We start from the raw sequence: 7966 nt of genomic DNA, 5'->3' as shown, positions 1-7966 counted from the left end.
GTTAACTATCTACCACCTTCACAGAAGCACAGCACCGCAGCTCAAAAGCAGTCAGAGTTATCTGTCCATGCTCCAGAGAAGGGCCCTGGACTTGTGGTTTATATCCTTAGCATGTCCCTTGTTATCTACACCTCTGTAAGATATCCCAGATGTGTGTTTCATGCATTTACAGGAGTAGATCCCATTTTGAAGTTACTAATTTTCCCACATACTGAGTAGCAAATCTAGGCACCCAATGAACACTTCTAGATTCCACTTTGTCAACAGATACACAATTAATGAATAAAAAAAATCAGTGAGCCTGAAATACTACATTCACAAGACTTGCTGCTAGATGAATTACTATAGGCATTGGTCAGTGCCTTTAAGACCATCGAGTCCAACCATAACCTGTCCACTAAGCACCTTACCTACCTGTCTTTTAAACACCTCCAGGGATGGTGAGTCCATCACTTCCCTGGGCAGTCTGTTTCTATGCCTGATAACTGTTTCAGTGAAGAAATTTTTCCTAATATCTAATCTAAACTTTCCTTCATGTTTTAGACCAGCAGTGACCACAATATGTAGCAGGGTTTACTGAGATAGGAACTCCAGCCCAGTGGGCCAAGTGAGCATAAAAAGGCTGTATTTTAGTATGATTCCTGTAAAACCGTTTGACAACAGCCAAGCTTTCAGTGTGCTGAAAGCCCAGACTGCTCTATTGCTCAAAACTGTGGTACTGTGTCCCTTTGTTTCTCCTAACTCTGTGTAACAGTAAGTTTCTTCAAGGAAGACCATTTATTCTGGTTTTGTTGGGGTTTTTTTGACTAGCTAGCAACTTGCATAACATACTGAGCTAGGGCAAATAAGAACACTTCAGTTTAAGACCAACAGAAATTTCACAGCTGAATTATAATAAATTTTGTCACTAATTCCATTTTTTGACTTAATCATCACTATATGACTGTTTCAAAATGTCTAGAAGCTGTCTTGCCATTCAGTTACATGGTCATTTCTCCTGTAGGCATGATCAGGTTTTCCGGCAAAGCTGTTCTGCAAGAGGTTTTAAGGATGAGAGGAGATGTCAGCGAATGGACCGCACAGCCCTGCAACTCAGGTCTTCATGAAGTTGTCCCAAGAAAGCAGTGTCTTTTGTGGACATGCTTTGCTAAGTCTATGCTAGAATAGCAGAGAAGGTGTCAGCCAAAAACTTGTTTCACCGGCAAGACGGCTTTTGTCCCTGAGTCATGCACCCCCTCATATTTGGCTGAGTTATAAACAAGCTTCATAAACACACCTGAGATTCACAGCCACCACAGACACTCATTGTAACACAACAAGAGGAGCTGATGCCATCGCTCCACGTACATGAATGTGAATGGCTTTGGAGTGGCACCAGAGATAACGCCAGCTGTTTTTTAGATTCACATTCACTTCGTTCACAACAGAGTGGCTCCTCAGTGCTTATCTTAAGAAAAAAGCCCATGTGTCTCAATAGAAGTGGAGAATTAAGTTCCAGGAACTCCTCACAACTGTGGCTCTTAGAACTGAAGATCACGTATTATACTCAGTACAAAGAATGAAACCTCAAAGATGAGCACCAAATTGATTCTCACTCATTTAATATATTAAGCAGTAATGAGTAAACACTCTAATTTTCAAAAAGGGTAAAAACTTCAAAGAAATATCCCAGGCAATGGAAGTGATCACAGGAGCTATGAATAAGAGGCAGTATTTTTTTTGTTGTTGCTTACTTAGAATAAAATAGTTCAGCCATATCAGAATGAGAAAGAGTTGGAAGAATGCATTTTTTTTTTCTTGCCAAAGGAAAAACTTTGTAAGAAGCCTAGAAGCATACCCATAAGTTTTCATTTTCTTGCATAAAGTCTCACCAACTTAACTTGCATTAACTGGAAATTTTCAAAAACGAGAAGCCATAGTACAGAGAATAAACTAGAAGAAAGACCTGCAACAGTACTTTGGCTTGTCTAGTTTTATTACATTCTTCGACACCCTTCTACCTATTGCTGTATCGAATACTGATCCTCCCAGCTGCAGCAGGTTCTTCTGATAGGGCTCTGAAGAAGCAGCCCAACACCAAGAGAACTTTGCTAAGGGTAACATCGGACATCTGTGATCATTTTTGCTCTTGTGGTGTAATCACTAGACTATATATTTTTCTTCTACCTTAACCATACCTGAAGCTTCCCAGAAGTTTCTGTTCTTACACAGTGTCAAGGGGGCTGACCACAAGCAAGAAGATGTGTCTACATGACTGAATACAGCATTTGAATACAAAAATGCAGCACAGCCATATTAGCTCAGAGCTAGTTAAGACCCACTTCTTACTCACCATTATAACCTGACTCACCATATATAAGCTATACCCAGTGGCCCCACTGCCACAGAGAACACAAACCTTATCCTATTCCAAACGTGCCTTCAGAGCAGCAAGGCGTAGTGCAGTGAATATACAATGGCAGAGATATATTCAGGAGGGGAAATCCTCACTTGCTTCCTGAGCATAAACAAAATGGAGAGCACTGTAATACTGAAAAGTAGGTGTCAATGTTATGCATGAATTGCATAAAGTATTACATAAATAGCAACAGTGTATTCATACATATGTGGGCTTACCTTTAATTATATCTGCAGGTTTTACAGACTTCTAAAGTACCTCTTCTGTTTCAAATGCATCCCTCTTCCTAGGCATTTATCAAACACAGAGCAAAATAAAAAATTCACCAAGCTGAAATAATGTGTTTTTTAAAATATTGCTGAAATTCAGGTTGGGAGTCAGCTCTCCCTCCCTTGGAGTACAGGACCCCTCTCTTCAGCTAATCTCCTATCAGAGCCCAACAGCCGTTCATGCATCCCCACCCCACCAGGACTGGGGTGGAGGGCCCAAGGGTGAGCCTGCCTCTGCACAGAAAATGGAAAAGGTAGAGTGAGAAAGAAGAGCCTCACTTTGTCCTTCAAAGTAGCTCCCCAGGAGCTACTGAGGAGGAACCCATCATCCACCCAGCTATACCTTTGCTGTTCCTGTAACTCTGGGAGCAAAGAGCTTTGCAGGGGCGGAAGCAAAGATTAGTAGTTCAAATGGGACTAGTCAATTCCCATTTCCCTGACACAGGAAAAGTAGGCACCAGCCCACACCTCGCAGCCTGCAGCTCACTTTGCCTCCTGGCTTGAGCTGCCTCTGGACGGAAATCCAGTTCAGCTGGAAAACTCCTTCCCTCATCATGCATCCTGTTAGTGGACTGCAAAACAAGACATTTATGTGTGTAAATATGAGTGCCTTTCCACTCATTTTGACTAAGGACTAAAAATTAGAAGACAACATTTGTAGATTCATCTAATTTGCATTCAAGAGAATAATGCTACTGCAAAGTGATCCTTGGACATCAGCATCACGTCATGAATTTAGCAGCTGACTCCATCACTGACAGAGGCAATTAGGAAGCTATGATCTGGGACCAGAAAGAGACCTCCAAGCATTTAGGCATCATGCAATGCCTAAATCTTGTTCATCATGCAATAATCTCAAATGAAAATTTACCTAATGGAATTAAAACCTGGTCTCTGTCTCCCACACACACTTCCCCTGGAAGGCCAAGAAGAGATATGTAATCCATTTCATCCTTCCTTTTATTCATATCTATTTATAACTTCAACCAAAGCATACAGATGGGAGTAATTACAGTCTCAACACATCACTATCTTCACGAGATAATTAGTTTTTCTATTGGTAAAATTGTACAAGATGAAACATTAGCTGCAAAGTACATCTTTGTTACAACTTCATAAAGCACTAGCCAGAGATATGTGACTTTTCCAGGCAAACATTTTTTTTTTCCTTTATATTTGGTAGAGTCAAAGTGAGGTTATAATTAAACAGTGTTAAAATTAATCTCTTGTCCTAGCTTTTTGAGAAGCTAGGCAGTAACTGGCACAGAGACAGGCTGAGCCCCCTTGTCCCTGACTAAGCTTACCACAGGAGTTCAACTTCACCGGGCTCTAAGTGTGGCCCAGAGCCCATCATATGGCTTAGACCTACTCCATAAATAAAGTATTTTGATTAGGCAGGGGCAAAGCCTGACTTTACCGAAGCACATCCCATCCCAGCGTGGGGAAGAGCAGAGCGATCAGCCCCAGCCGTGCTGATGGCAGTCGGTGCAGGGCCGGGATAGGCCCACCCAGCCCCACCTTGTGCTCCAGACTGCGCCCAGAGAAACCAAACAGGCGGAGGCAGCCCACAAAACCTCCTGAAGCTGCTGCAGGCAATGTTACCCTATTTTTCTCCCTGGCTACAGTTTTGTGGGTTTCTTTCCTAGTGCCCCCCAAGGTCCTCTGCAGCAATACCAAAGCTGGATGGTCTCTCTGCTCTCTGGAGCTGCATTCTGTGGGCCTTCAATGTCACTCCTAGGCCAGGGTTTCATTAAAAAATAGGTGTCGGTTTTGGTGAAATCTTTATGGCACTAAGTTCACTAGCTTCAGTTACTACATCCCTTTTCACCTAAATAAAACTGGAATTATTTGGGCCAGTATTATTCTGATGTTTTTGACAAGAATTGTAGAGAGGACACTATTTTATTATAGAATGATGCCTACCGCAGTAAACATAAAGTTAAAGCTTTAAGCATGTGTTGTATATGTTTGTTTTCAAAACAATAAAACTAGTTAGTGGTAGCAAAAGTAGTGTTATGCATCTACTCATAAATGCAGGCATGCATTTCACTGATGAAACAGAATTTCAGAGTTGAAAGTATAGCCATGTTTTCATTCTATTTTTCATCTTGTTTGGTAGAAAGTTTTAATGAAAATGTTTATGTGTATTCTGGTATTTAATATGACAGCATTCATTTGATAATGATTCTGCAGAGCAGACTACATATGGGACAAGATAATCTAATCTTGATTTAAACCTAATTAAATTAAGAACTAATTCAAAAATTTAGAATGAGTTCTTAAGAGTACAAACAAATGCAAGGAAATTGTTGAGGCTAATTTAAAACACTGCTAGGAAAAGAAAAAGAAAACTGGACAGATTTGAAATGCTGTTTGTATACAGATAGCCATAAAATCGGGAAATATGGATGTAAACAGGAATGTAATTTGTATAATATTCCCTTAGTGGGTGAAAGAAAGTGTGTCAGTGGCACTTGTGGTAGCTGCCTGCAGTGCCAAAATGTGGAATCCTGGAGCCATCATCAGTCTAAGACTGTTGATTTTTTCTTAGTTTTGAGTTTGCTTGGGACTATTTTTTAATTATTTTTTTTTTAGTGAAGTCACTGCTCCACCAGCCTGGGGAATAAACACTTACACAAGTACTCCTCTGTTGCTCTCAATCTTAGGATTGAGGTCTTAGGATCTTCTTTTGTATCGCTTTCTAAAGTTTGCAATGTCTAGTGATAAAAATGCAGTCCTTATTAAATGCAATCCTAAATAATTTTTTAATAAACCTTTTTAATAAAAATCAAATGTTTGTAAACTAAACTTTAAGCCACAACTGCTGACCTTTGCAAGCAGCGGTGGTATCAGTACTCGTGAAAGTTGTCATTCTTTTCTTTTCAGCTGTGGTTCTTGTTTTGTGTTATTCCACTGCTGTTTTCTGTAACGGTTCTTTTATGTAACAGCACACCCATGCAACGTATAGAAATGGGACTGTTACTGTCCCACTTCAGACAGAGCAGCCCAGAAAACATGCAGTAGCTTCCTCCTGAATACAGTAAGATAACCAAACGAAATATTCAGTATCTGATTGGCAACTTGTGGGATACCAAGTATCCGTGCAGAATATCTGTAAAACAGAGGCAAATATTTCGAAGTTTAATCGTTGCAGAACCAGAATATGCTGAGCCCTCACTGCACAGGAGCAGGAGCCTGGAGCTCACCTCTCTGCAGCCCCAGACAGGAAGCACTAACTCAACTTACGGTAAATTTGTGTTTTTTAGATTCCCTCTGAACCCCATGGGCTCAGATCTGCTATTGTAACATAACAGGGAAAGGCAAACTCAACAAGCTCCATTTTAGTGATTATTCTTGAAGCCTAGGGCTGCCGTGTATCCTCAGAAATGCCTTTTTTTGCCCCCTTTCTACTCCCAGTAGCCCAAGCTGGGGTTCTTTTTGCTGGGTGCAGATCTCGTTGGCATTTTTACAATCCCAGCCAGAGCTTCTTTGCCGCAAAGTGTTTGGGGGGTGCTGGTTCCTTGGGGACAGTCAAGCACTGCTGGCCCCTCGGTGCACAAAAGGACCTGGTGCATGCAGGTCATCTCCCATGTGGTGCAGGCTGAAGCTGTGCTGTTTGAGGGCTCAGGTGTGAGAAGAACCAGGAGGCCCTGGGGAGGTAGAGGCTTGGAGTCAAACACTATGGGGCACGCCTTCCCTAGGCAGGCACCCCTAAATGGGTCCTCTTTCCTTCTGTTGTCACACAGGGCACCTGGGACATATTTTCTCCTGCCCCACTTTTTCTTCTGGGCTCAAGACCTGCTTCAGAGCTCCACTTTCTTAGCCTTTCTTTTCTCCCTCTTTTCAAGCAGGCATCTCTATTTATATCACAAGTGTGGGTACCAAGATCTACCTGCAATTCCAGCTCAAAGCCTGTGTTTTGGAGGTGAGGGTGTTCAACTTGGTTTTGTGGGTTTCCTTGTTCTCAAGCAGAGAAGGCCATTGAGCCCACTTCTTATGAGCTGGATGAATCCTTGGTTCATCTCATACAACTTGGGTTTTGGGTCTTAGGTTTTTTTTGGGTTTTTTTTGTATTTTAAAAACTAAAAATTCAATCCCTGCACATTTTTTTAAGTGTAATATTGGCATCTACCTCAGGAGAAAGTTACTGGCAATGCCTTTGGCCTCTTCATCCTCAGATTGTGGGTTATTTTTAATTCCCATTCTGAGATATGTAACTTTCCCAAGCCCATAACTGTTTTCCAAATACCACTCCTGGGACCCGAAATTAAACATTGCAAAACATTTGCCCACATGTTTTGTCTAGTTCTTGCCACTGACATTGGCCTTAAATTAGCTTTCTCTAGTCCTTGTAGCTATTGCTGGGATAAAAATAGCCCTAGGGAGAATTTTCATTCACGACTCAAGTATACCTTCTATTTGTGTTACCTAAATATTGAAGAACTAATACTTATTGTAGGGTTTGTTTTTAATCAGTAATGCAAGATATCAAAACCAAATGCAGAGTGAGCCATGTTTCACTGGACAAGGCTGCCTTATTGTTTTCAGACCAGTAGATGGCAACCATTCATTGCAATGTCAAAGGTAAATGAAAAAGTGAGAGTTGTTTAGGTAGGGAATTTATTATGCGGCAGCTTGAGAAACAGACTTTTGCTACTCCACATAAGAAGAAAGCAGTACTATATTTTTACTCCTGCTCATACACATCTTCTGAAGAGGAGCAGTGAGATGCCCTTTTACATGGCCAGTTTTGACAAACGATAATTGTGACGATCCATTTGATTAAAATACCTCATAGCTGTTCCTTACTGATGATACCAGTCAAAAAAAGAACAAGTCAATGGAAAAAAAAATCTGAAGCAATCAGACTTAGCTTCCCCAGGAACAGCCTCAAGTTCTTATCATGATTAGTTAGATTCATTATGACTTCAGGTAGAAGCAGTTAGAACTGAGTAACAATGATCCTGGGACTGCAAATAGATCTCCTTTAGGAACTGGCTGAAGTTATTGATGTACCAGTTAGTTAATCCTTGCTATAAGAGTGGTCTTACAGAAATTTTTTTAACATGATCAAATTTGAAGAATTTCTGATTCTTCCTATAACATTAGGTTAAAAGATCTTAATTTCTAGGGGAAGGAACTTTAAAAGTTTGAAAAGATCTCCTCAGGCCCTCCAAGAACCTTTGCACTTTAGAAAAGAAGTTCCTCCATTAGAAAAGGAGATCAGTTATGGAAATATATCTGTAACCTTACTAGAAGGTACTTCACTACCTGTAGTTATATTAAATTTTCCTTTAGC

Source organism: Mesitornis unicolor, unplaced genomic scaffold, assembly GCF_000695765.1.
Source record: "Mesitornis unicolor isolate BGI_N332 unplaced genomic scaffold, ASM69576v1 scaffold3151, whole genome shotgun sequence".
Classification (NCBI taxonomy): domain Eukaryota; kingdom Metazoa; phylum Chordata; class Aves; order Mesitornithiformes; family Mesitornithidae; genus Mesitornis; species Mesitornis unicolor.
Note: the sequence above shows the minus strand (reverse complement) of the source record.